Raw genomic sequence first — 13,661 nt, 5'->3', positions numbered from 1 at the left:
ATAGCCTTCCGGTACTTAAATTAATTGAGAATAGCAAAATACAGTGTGACCTCGCCTATTCGCGGTTCGCCATTCGCGGCCCCGCATATTCGCGGGTTATGCGCGAACTGCGTTTTGTAGGTCACAGAGACAGAAAGGGCTTTTCGAGGAGATTTCTGTTGTATTTACTCAATCAAGCCGTTTTATCAATTGTCGTCTTCACCAAACAAGATTGGACTGCTATTGGCTGACTGCCTCAGCTTCCCCAACAACGCAAACGGCAAAGCACAGCCCGGTAACGCACGGTACAATTTAGTGAAATACATAACAGTATGCAATATTGCTACATTATTACTGCATCAATGAGTATAAGTATCATTAGTGTTTGGGAAGCATTTCATATAGTATATAATCGCATACATATACGTTTTAAAACTGCGTCCAATATTCGCGGTTTTCGCTATTCGCGGGAGGGTAAAGAACGTAACCCCGCGAATAACGAGGTCACACTGTACATAGAATCAGATGCATCTGAAAGCAAAAATTTTAATAAATTCAGTAAAGTCACAACAATATGCTAAATAATAATCAATTTACCTTCAATCTCTTGTAGTAACTGTAAAAGGTAATAAAATTTTCACCAATAATGAATGACGGACAGCAGAGGTTAGGGAAAATTGTCGCCAGCGGGCGAAGGCGAGGTTCTGGACATGACGTTGAGTCGTAGACAATAGTGCTAGTGCACGTCACCTATTCATGCCCTAAGGAGGCCGACCAATCGAATTCGGCCTGCTCCTCTCTAGCAAAGATAATTTTAGAAGTTTGTCGAGTCGAAGCCTGGGAATCCCGTAGGATCGATGCTTTTAAAAATATTCCATTTGCGTTGGATTACAGATCAGGCCACATGATTAGATTACAACAACTAGGGCCACACTAAATGGCTTGGCGGGCCGGGTTGTGGCCCGCGGGCCGCCTGTTGCACACCCCTGCTCTAAAACATGGAAAGCGAAGCGCTATAATGATACATTCATTGTTTTTTTCGTTTGCTTGTTTTTAATTAAACATAAAGCTACACAATGGGACCTTTTTGTCTCGCCCATGCGTGTATCTAAGCTAGTATTATAGGGTTATAAGCTTTCATACTTATAGCTGAGTCATCGTAAAATCTTCGTTTGCTGATGTGTTTTTCAATCTGGTACTGCTATAGGACAATGTCTGTACAGATACTGACACAACGTGGTTAGGCTTACGTGCATTATTTATTTCGTTTGTTTGTTTTGAATTTCGCGCAAGGCTACACAAGGACCATTTGCACTAGCCGTCCCTAACGTAGCAGTCTAAGGCTAGTCATTACCACCCACCGCCAACTCTTGGACTATTCTTTTACCAACGAATAGTGGGATTGACAGTCACATTATAACGCCTCCACGGATGAAAGGACGAGCATGTTTGGTGATTTGAACCAGCAACTCTCAGTTTACTTCCCTTCCCCCCGTTTCCAAAACACACACCTGTGTTTTCCTTTCAAACAATAAATAATACAATTGTTTAACGCTTGAGTCATTGATAAATAAATGTATATTTTAATATATTTAACTTCTAGAATTAAGATCAATTTTAACGCAAACATTAATAATTCATAATACAATTTTGAAACAATTTAATAAGACCTTTGTCAACTACGTGTTAAATTCATTTTTAAATATATATATATACATACATATAAAACCAATAGCATCGCATGCTTTCTAGATTTCCTAATCGTTGATAAATAAAAATATCACTTAAGAGTTCAACTTTAATTACAATAGTAAAACGACGTTGCCAAACTTATAAGAAAACCGTGTATTTAAACGTAAAAAAAATAATTATCACTGATTCATTTCTTTTAGCTACAGATAAGAGTAAAATTATTAATAAAAGGTATCTATCTAATATCGATACATAATGATATGTGATGTTTCTTCAAAAGGAAATAACGATTTTAATTTAATTCTACATTTCACAAATAAATAAATAACAATAAATAAATTCACAATAAATGTGATACAGGGTACAAAAATGCTTAACTTACAACTAATTGTGTAAAGAATAAAATAGTAATAACCATAGAGTTCCCCGTTGATACAGCGGTAAGTCTACAGATGTACAGTGCTAAAATTCGGGGTTTAGATTCCCCTTGGTGGACTCAGCAGATCGCCCCATATGGCTTTGTTATAAGAAAAACAAACATACACAATAATCATACATTTGAATCCACGTTCTCAGACATACATAAAATAGTAGTAGATGATGGTTCGAAAGTAATGTCGTTAAACACATAACGCTGTGATTTATCTTGTTCATAAACTTCGAGTTACAATTTTGTTTCAATCCTTAGTGCTAAAATTTACCAGTAACAATACTGGTCCCTTTGGGCACGAGCTAGTAAACTACTACAGAAGTTGTTAACGATATATGCGAAGGCCACATGTTTTTAATGGTCATTTATACATTTAACACTGGACTGAGAAAAACTCGATATAATTAAAGTCTGAGAATGAATAATTCTAAATTATTATTATTTTATTTTCTTCCAAGTGAATAGGCTCGGCATGGCCAAGTGTGTTAAGGCGTTCGAGGGTCGCGGGTTCGAATCCCTGACACATCAAACATGCTCGCCCTTTCAGCCGTGAGGGCGTTATAATGTGACGGTCAATCCCACTATTCGTTGGTAAAAGAGTAGCCCAAGAGTTGGCGGTGGGTGGTGATGACTAGCTGCCTTCCCTCTAGTCTTACACTGCTAAATTAGAGACGGCCAGCACAGATAGCCCTCGAGTAGCTTTGCACGAAATTCAAAACAAGCAAACAAACAATCCAAGTGAATAATATGTTTCCATATTCACTTTAGAATTCAACCACTAAATGGGCATCCTGAACTCGTACAGTAACAAACACGTTTTATTCTATGCAAATAACTATAAATACTCATTTGTTTCATGAATTAGTTTTAAATTTTCGTCGATAATATAGCGGATACAGAGGTATTGAATAAAATACAGATGTTGCATGACTATGATTAAACTATTATTTATTAACTGAATGTCATTAAATTTCAACCTCAGTACATTAGGATTTCTATTATCTTCAACAAAATTATAAATTACATACTTCATGGTATCGTAGAGGTTTAAGTTTTTGTAAAACGGAAATCTTAAGATAAAATGGAATATATATATATTATGAGATTTTATCACAGACAAAGAGATCCAAAATGAAAGTCTTAAGGTAAAATGGAATATATATCAATTATGGGATTTTATCACAGAAAAAGAGAATTAAAATAGAAATCTTAATGTAAAATGGAATATATATATATTATGAGATTTTATCACAGACAAAGAGAACCAAAATGAAAATCTTAAGGTAAAATGGAATATATATCAATTATGGGATTTTATCACAGACAAAGAGAATCAAAATAGAAATCTTAAGGTAAAATGGAATATATATCTATTATGGGACTTTCGCATGAACAAAGAGAAGCAAAATGAAAATCTTAAGGTAAAATGGAATATATATTTATTATGGAATTTTCACTGACAAATAGACGTATGAACATAATAAAGCTCAAGCCTAGAGATTTCATTCATAAATCTCAACGTTGAATAACAATAAAAGTTTTGACTGGATTTATCTTCGTTCTGAAGATAGTTTCATTTACTTCAGCTTTTTGCTTGTTTGATTGTTGTTAAGCGCAATGTTACATGAAGAGCTATCTGTACTGTACCCACCACGGTTATACAAACCAGATATTTAGTGTTATAAATTCTTATACTTACCATTGTGCCACTAGAGAGAGGGTTTTAGTACCGAATTTATTCATAATTTTTTCCCCCTTTCAAACTTTTTTTTTTACAGATTTAATTTTGTATGCACGTGCTCACGTAAACTGACATTCAACTGTGTATCATCTTACCGTGTCTTGTAAAATTAAAATTACTCATCTCTCCTGCAAAGTTTCCTGATTTTGCTTTCAGTTTGAACTTTATATCTAGAATCTACACAATCCACTCCAACTGGGAAAAGAAAACGTTGATATCATGTTAGTAAGTTAGATTTTCAAGGAAAATTAGTGTTTTCTCTTTTCTCAAGTGCATGAGTATCCAGTCCCTTTTCTATGGCAACCATGAATCAGTTCAGGTGCAAAAGATTAGTTTAAAAAGTCACTAAATTAGTGTAATAGTCTCTGTCCATGTGTAATCAATGTGGTTTATCTTGACGTCAGAGTAAATTCATCTGTTCAAACCACAACTCACATAGTGATCCGACAAACCAACCATGAAGACCAAGGAGCTTTCTAAACAGGCCAGGAATAAAGTGTTAGAGAAACATAGATCAGAAGAAGTTACAACAAGAAAATTTCAAGCCTGCTGATTATATCTTCGAGTATGGTGAAGTCCATCATTAAGAGTGGAACGTGCTTCATACCAGCCATTCATTACCTTATAAAGCCACCCTTCCAACCGCAAAGGCTTAACAGGGAACTGATTATGGATGCTACTGTAAAGTCGACAGTGACTTTGAAATATTTGTAAAGTTCCATACCTGAGATTGAAGTCGGTGTTCGTAGATTGACAGTATCCTGGTCCCTACATAAAGCTAGTCATGTGATTAAAGTGTCATAGCGACATATCACTTCCAACCGTGTAGTTCTTTCTTTACTGCCCTCCACCAGTAGCGCAGCGGTATGTCTGCGGACTCACATCATTAAAAACCGGATTTCGATACCAGTGGTAGGCAGAGCACACGTAGCTCTCTGTGTAGCTTTATGATTAATTACAAACAAGAACAAATGCTACTTTACTACTATTATCTAATCAGCAAATTTCAATTTATACTTTTCTTGCAGGTTTTGCTGACATTCAACCTCCTTCACACGGAACAATGTTAAACTTCATCACCAGAGTTTTGAATTAAAAACATTGTTTACATTACTTGCATTTCACCAAAATGTGACGTTATGTGGGTTAATGCTTCTGCAAACCACCGCAATTATAAAAATATAGAAGCAGTAAAGAGTTAAAATGACGTAATGTGTCCTCCTAAATTCAGAGTATGTATATGTTCTCCGTTCAAACAATGTATGTTTTAAATCACAGGTGAAAACAAATTGTGTTTAGACAAAACACACGTCGAAAAGTATTCATAGGTAAAGGACTCAAACATACATTTGGTATATTCAACCTGAAATGTAACTTGGCTACACAGCCAGGTCAGAAACCCTGAGTTTCTACCAGTGCCATTCCTAATATAGAAAGAGAACTTAGGAGAAGAAAGAAAACAAATTAGCAACAACCACCATCTACACAGTAAATATATAACCAAATCTATGAATTGCCCTTCACCTTTATAATGTGTCCACGACTAAAAATGGTTGATGTGTTTAGTACCATATCGTAGTTTGAGTCATACACCATTTGATCTGCAGCCTAGTACGCTAATCACTATACATATCTCTTGAACATATCCACACAAAATGCCAACATAAACGTATTTTTCGACTAGTAAAAATATTCAGTCTATAACAAAGCCATTTTTAAATACTGCATTCAGGGTTTAATTATTTATAAACTTTATGTTTTCATTTTTTGTCTTTTTTCCGCTAATGCTTCAAACAAAACTCACTTTCTTCAGACAAAAAATCACAATAAGAGCCAATAACTTGAAATTAAACATGAAAATAGTTAGAAGTATTAAGGTAAAACAATTAAAAATAAACAAAAAGTAGCAGAGATTAGCTATCAAAAGTTATCACATAATTAAAATAATTTTGACTAAATCAAAAACACCTGAGAAAAAATGGTGCAGCGAAAAAAAGAACTGAATGTGTGAGTTAAAAGAAAAGAATTCAAAATTAGGGGTCAAATTGGTAGCTATACTTATAGTATTTATACTAATTTTGTAGCATATAGTCATTCATCAGATAGCCAGGCTTCGTTTTTGTTCAACTTGGGACATGATAGTAGGTAAAATGAAATATGAGGCCCAGTGAACTGCGTGTGTGTGTTTTTCGTATAGCAACGCCACAAAGGGCTATCTGCTCAGCCCACCAAGGGGAATCGAACCCCTGATTTTAGCGTTGTAAATTCGGAGACATGCCACTGTACTAGCGGGGGGGCCCAGTGAACTACTAAATGGATATTTTTTTTAGACTTCTTATAAATGCTATAAGTGGATATACAAGTTTGGTTACCAGCTTTGATTTCATTCCTTTAAGTTGCACACTCAATCCATTTTTGGTTGCACCTGTTTTTTACACCTAAGGTGTTTTTGATTATATGTCATAACTTTTTGTCTATACAAGCTGACAAGCCACAGCTAGCAGGAAAAGTGACACTCGATAGTATCCAACATTAGCTTTACGATTTCCACTCTACACCCTTATGCAAATTAATTGAAACAAATGGTCATTTTACAATATTGTCAGCATGGCGGTCTGTGTAGGCTCGCTGGACCCGCTGATTTCCTTTAATAGTCATTTTTTCACACAGACGGCGTCAATAGCTGTGTTGTGCAGTACGGTCGATCTATTTTTGGAATATATGACGAAATTTTGAGGAATATTACGTCATTCGAAATTGCGTTAGAAGGGCAAGGAGACCAGTCAAAAAACAACTTCTTACCAACTCAATGAAGACAAAATGGTATCAATGGGGTCTGAAATACAAAACTGGAGGCAAGAACAATGAAGGAAGGTGTTATTCAGTGACGAGGCTCATTTCTTCGTAAAGGGTTAAAGAAGTCTGCATGTTCGCAGATCTCTAGGTGAGAAACTTCGAGAATCTCACATCAATCAGTTCGTAAAACATCCCTTGAAGAAGATATTTTGGGGCTTTTTCAGCTACTATGGCGTCGGAGGCTTACATATCGTAGAAGGTATGATGCGAGGACCACAGTACATTGAAGTTTTGCAGAGAAGAGTCGTTCCAGAATTGAAAAAGAGATTTCCAGATGGATCTGGCATTTTTCAGCAAGATCTGGCTCCGTGCCACACATCGAAACTTGTGAAGAATTTTATGACTACAACGCGAATAAAGATGCTGAACTGGCCTGGAAACTCTCCAGACTTAAATCCTATTGAAAATCTTTGGGCGATTTGTAAAGAAAGACTTCGGGGAAAAGACAGTACTACAAAAGATAAGTTAATTAAGGGCATAATTGAGATGTGGTATCGCGATCCAAAAATTAGTAAAGATTGCGGTCAACTCGTGGACTCGATGCCAAAGCGGATTAATGATCTACTGAAAAATAAAGGTGGTCATAACATGTATTAATTTGTGAGTAATTTTTGGATTCTCAGAAATAAAACGCAAAAAATTGAAAAAAATCGTAATTTTCCGTCTTGTTTCAATTAATTTGCACAAGGGTGTATTATTTAGAACAGACCTTCACTTTACAGAACCAACCAAATTCTTTAAAATATATGGTGGTAGTTATTCTTCTCTAAAACAGTGTTAAGAACGCCATGGAATTTAAATTAACAATGTCTTGTGATTACCACCATCCAATCGGAAGAATCATATCTAACATAATTATTTATGCTAATTCCACAAATTAATATTACGTGACGCTAAACGCTTTATAATTAGGACAATTTAATAAAATTTAGTACATTTCTGAAAAGTTGGCAATGATTAATCAGTCATAACCATCTCTTCATATAATTCTTTTGAAAACTTGAGCTAGGAACAGCTAATCTAGTTTGCTTGGCCTAACCAATATTATGTATCTACACATCCTTTCATCTTATAGTTTTTTTCTATTTTAAATCATCATCTTTAATCCAAATGACAAAAAACTTAAAAAGGCCCACTTTTATAACAAGATGAAACTATACTAATAATATTAGACAGGTAGCTGACATGACGTTTTGCGTAGGCATGTGCAAAAAAAAACCCAAAAAACACATCAAGTATGAACGGTTTCTGTTGAATAACTTTGCACATGTGGCTTATATTTACACTAAATGAGATTCCTAATTGTAGGCTGGAAAGATCTATCAGTGTTAGAAATTTGAATAAACCAATAAAAGATAAGTATGTATTTTTTTTTATCAAATGAAGTTTCTCTCCTTTTGACGCAAAGAAAAAAAAAGTAGGATGAAAATTGTAGATGTTTTAATTGATTACATCAAAGTAATGGTATTTGAAGTAGACGTTCAGCAAAGCATCTCCACTGAAAATATGTGATAGTTTAGATTATCAAAATTCGGAATACAGAAGGTGGAAAATCGCTATCATTCCTTTAATAATAAACAGTGTTTCCTGCAAGCTGTTTTAGCTGCACGACACATTGTGCCGTGTCTTGATATCTGTATCTCAAGACGCGTGGTATGGGTATTAAAACTTTTATTAAAATAAAGTTTCAATACCCATACCAGCCGTCTCTATATACACTTTTACTTCAAGTGAGTTTCTCGCCAACACGAATGTTTTGATATTTCTCACATAGTCATAAACTGTGTTTAAAATGTGTGTTAATTGTGCGCTTTCGCCCTCTAATGGCAAAATAAAACATCTTGACGCACTTCTGATAGAGTTCATTGAAGCTGATGTGTAAATAATAGATTGGAATTCGTCTAAAATAGTAATAAAACGTAAGGTTTGTAGTTTTCAATCTAAGAGGTTATATCATTCAGTGTCAAAAAGGTACAAAGAAGAAAGAAAATTCTTATGTTTATCTTATACAGAATAAATTAGTGCCTAATAACTGTAAAACCAACTTGTAGTGTGTACATTTTTTTCTTCCTATCCTAAATTGGTTTTAATATTTATTAAAGGATAATTTTATTGACATTTATCTTTCATAAATATTAGAAAAATAGTCACACTTATAATTTATCAATAGAATTGTGAATATACCCACGTTGTAAACGTAACTCACCTGTGGTTGTAGGGTCACAGTTTCATTAATTGTCTATTACACAAAAATACTTGAAAAAAGCTAAAACTGTGACGAATAGCTTGTAAATGTTTAATAAAACAGAATATTTCTTATATTTTAACACATGTCACGCAATATCGAAAATAGATCTTTAATAACTTCATAGATTTTATGTGTTTGTATTGTTGAAGTGTGAAGGTGGTTTGATATCTTTCTAACAATTATTTTGAAGAGGAATTAGAAGAACTCCATAGATAAAACTAAAAATGAGTATCTTGGAGAGCCCCACAGCGATATGTCTGCGGACTTACAACGCGAGAAAACAGGTTTCAATACTTGTAGTAGGCAGAGCACAGTTACGTTTTACTTGTTGAGTTTTGGATAGTAGTAATAAACAAAGATGTTGTTACTTTTGATTTGGGTTTTGGAGTGTAGTAATAAACAAAGATATTGTTACATTTGACTTGGGTTTTTGGAGAGTAGCAATAAACGAATGTATTGCTATACCTGACATGCTAGTTGGGTTTCGGAGAGTAGTGGTAGGTACTGAGCATGCTATTCTATAATTCTACACTAAAATCCGGAACTAGATTTGCTATGGTGACAGAGAAGATATACCATGTGTAGCTCTCCGTGAAACAAACGTACGGAAACTCTTAGACATAAAAAGTTTAACTATTTTGTTGTTCTAATAAATGGTATTTGAATTTATAATAATAAACGAGTCTTCAGTCCTGTAAAGGTTTCTTTATAATAAAAAAAAGAGGTCGAATCATCAAAGCGAAAGTTTATAATTTAAGACTCGACTCTAAATTATCAAAACTTACAGATTACAAGCAACACGTATCTGTGACGTCTCAAGTGCCTGCTCTGTTACAGACAGCTTCTACAAAGGTTTCCCACCCCTCGGATTAGCATAATTTAGCTATCCCAGCCTCGCGAGTTTCATCTACGGTTGTTTCACTGAGATTTAAAATTTTAAGCTTCTTGAAGTAACAAAATCTGACTGGACAGGATGTGGTCAAGTTTTTACGAATGTTCAGACACCAGCTAATAGGAATCTAAGTACAATTCAGATATTTCGTTGGAATGGATGGCCCATTACAGCTAACCCTTTAGGTCCATTAAAATGTTCCGGTCTGGGTGTAGGACTGGAAATATGGGAGTTGAAAATGGTAGGCTCGACCTATTCGTGCCATATATTTTATTTAATTATATACCTGGTATTGGCGAAATTTTGTGATGTGAGTGGATTTTTTGTGGACAGTTGCGACTGGTATGGAAGGTAAGGTCATTTTACTAGCTAAAAGTAATAGTTTTATGTTTTATTATAATTTACAGTTACCTTAGTATCACAAAAACCATGGTATCATTCTGATAAAGTCACAGTTCTTGAATGACAAAAACACCTTATCTTCCACATGAAATAATGTTCATCGTTTGATTCAATGTAAGAATAGTAAATAAGTAATATCTCATAACCTTCTGTATTTGTTGTCAAGAGATTGAAAATGATCTTACCCACTAAACAATGAAACAGAAACTGCTTTTCTATCAAAGTTTTTTTTAACTTTTATAATTTAATGGAATAAGCTTGAAATAAGTAAAAATATATGAAACTAATTCTATATTGATTTTGATTTTCGATCAGGGCAAACTGCCTACTTAGATCAAAAATAAAATAGCCTGATAACAAGTACAGCTAATTAGATATACTTTTCCTACTTATAAAGATTTCAATCCATTATTTAACAGTTGGGCATGTTCGCTGATAACAATATTTTCGGCCATAAACCCAATAATATATTCCAAAGCTAGGCCAGCTTATGAGATTTAGGGTTATGAGTTATGAAACAGGAAACCAAGATTCAGCTGTTTGAAATTAAAACACAACGAACAAAAGAATGTTACACATGAATTACGTTTACGTATGACCCTGGAGATTAGGGCGTTCAACTCGCAGTCTAAGAATTGGAAGTTCGAAACTCGATACGCTCGTCCCCTAAGACGTTGGTACGTTTGATGGTTAACACTAATGTCTGTTGGTAAAAAATGTAGTTTAAGAACTGACAGTAAGTAATGCTAATTGCCTGCTTTTAATCTAGTTTATCACTGCTAAATTAGGGACAGCTAGTCTTCGAGTAGCTTTGGACGAGATTCAAAATTCATGTACTAAGCTGGAAACGTAAAATATTCTCAAGAATACAAATATAATAATAAATATACGTGTATATTAACAATTACAACTAATACTGTTAATCAAAGTAACATTGAAAAAAGAATAGGATATACCTAGCTGACGGAACACGCAAACGCCATCGTAGGCTTAACACAGTAAAAGTAGAGTGACCAGATGTCCCATTTATTTACAGTTTGTCCCAGTATCCGAAGAAAATTTTTCAGGTCGCACAAAGCATCTCAGTTTTGTAATATAGGCAGCAAATAGTCAATTATATCGAATCACGAATGTAACAGGCCCACTGCAAGCGACATTGTTGTTGTAACATACATTCTCCTACAGCTCAACTCCCTCGAAATTTCTGTTTGCACAACATGAAAAACCTAGGACCGAGTAGGTCTAGATGACGGCAACAATACTCCTCGTAAAACATATTTTATATAGCCATGTACTGAATTATACGATTATTTAATTAAAAAACAGAACTTCTACGTTTAATTAATTCTTCAAAATTATCTAAAAGATACCAAGGCAATGCTAAACCCAAAAAGTAATATGCTTGAAAATATAATGGATTCTTTAAAAATATTCAGGTATTAACTTGACTATTTTATGATGAATTGTACAAAATAAATAAATTAAATATTTACTTCATAATATATCTTTAAAAAAATGATGTATACAGTTAATAATAATAATGTGCCCTTCCAGTCCCTTAAAAGTTTAACTCCTTATTGTACAGTCTTAGGGTGAGCAGAGTGGAAACAAAAAGTTGGGGTATGAACTTCCTCAGTGAAATATTGTCTTCAACAACTTTTACTTTCCTTATATTACAGTTGAGATGCATACCACGTGACTAATCACAACCTTTCGGGCACTATTCGCGTTGCCTGGGCATTTCCACTTCGCACTTTTTAAAAAGACTGGCTTGACGATGTTATTACTCTACGTATTTAGAGCGTATATTTACGTCGTTTGGAGAAAATCTAGTTTCATGGAACTGGTCAGATCTCGAGTTGCTTCAGAACAAACTCTTCGTTATCCTTTAAAGAAAGGCCGAGAGCTCCTTTCCATTGTAAGCTGAGCTGTCGAAAATGTTAATGAGATAAATAACTACTTTATTGCCAGAGATTTAAATATTCCTCTGTAGAGTTTCACTGTGTCGGTATTTGGGTATTGATGTTGTTAAATACCCAGGAGGGTCAGGTACATTTGACCTCTTCCTCCCTCCCGAACGATTATAGCGTCTGTCTTTAGGTTTTTTTTTTTTTTTAAGCTTTGGGCCAGAGTAAAAGTATAACATCATACTCAGGCCCATTTCAGGGCTCAGTCCATACATGGACGAACAAGAAGTTTTTTTTTTCTTCATTTTATTTTTTTATATATTTTTTTGTATTTTCATATATATATATATATATATATTTTGTATTTTTCTCCTTTTTTCTCGATAGAGAGAATGCTACTACTACTTGTAGTAACACACACACACGCACAAAAAAATAATTATTATTCAATACTTGAATAATAATTCAAAAAGAGAGGAAAAAAATGATTAAAAAAGAAAATAATAATTATAATAATAAAAAGAAACAAGGACTAAGTGTCTAGTGCATAGTGGCCAGCTTGTGTTACATTTCTTAAATATATGTTAAAAGGGGAGAGGTATTTAGGACCATTTACATCATGTACGTGATATCTGTCGAGATCACACATTAAGTCATTTTTTATGCCAATTCTTATTGAAATATTTTAGAGAATTATGCAGGAGTCTTTCAGATATTGTTTCTATGTTTGCATACTTGTGCATGAATGTGGTTGTGGTGCTACGTGGTACTTTATATGCTGAAGTTAGTACTGAATTTTGTATACGTTGAAGTTTCTGTTCATGTGTGGGTGCTATGTTAATCCAGGCAGGTGATGCATATTCTATTGTTGGTCTAATGTACGTTTTGTAGATTTTAAGTATGTTGTCTGGTGATGTTCCTCGGATTTTACCTGAAAGACTTCTTGCATAGTTTGCTCTTTTCCAGATTCGTATCAGTACATTTTTAATATGTGGTAACCACGTTAATTTTGAATCATAGGTTAGACCTAGAAATTTAGCAGAAGTAGCAGTCAGTAAAAGTGATCCATTCATATAGAGTTTTGGTGGATCGTTTTTCAGCTTATTCAGTCTGCTGAATAATATGACTTGGGTTTTTGGAATATTGATGTTGATTCTATATTTCTGACAGTATTCTTCAATGCTATTTAGGACTGGTTGTAGGTTCGTTGCTGCTATTGACGGAGTGGGGGCACTTTTCCAGACTGCTACATCGTCAGCGAACTGTGATGCAAAACCTAAATTTAGGTCCGACAGAGGCATATTACTCACGTACATGATAAATAATATAGGGCTAACAACCCCTCCCTGCGGGACTCCTGCTTAGGGTGAAAAGGACCCTGAGTGGGCCCCATTTACATTTACTTTACAGATTCTGTTATCCAGGAAGTTGGACAGCCAGCGAATAGTTTCCTGGGGTAAGGCCATTTCAAGTAATCTATGACGTAAGCCACTATGCCACACTGTGTCAAATGC

Source organism: Tachypleus tridentatus, chromosome 13 (assembly GCF_004210375.1).
Source record: "Tachypleus tridentatus isolate NWPU-2018 chromosome 13, ASM421037v1, whole genome shotgun sequence".
Classification (NCBI taxonomy): Eukaryota; Metazoa; Arthropoda; class Merostomata; order Xiphosura; family Limulidae; genus Tachypleus; species Tachypleus tridentatus.
Note: the sequence above shows the minus strand (reverse complement) of the source record.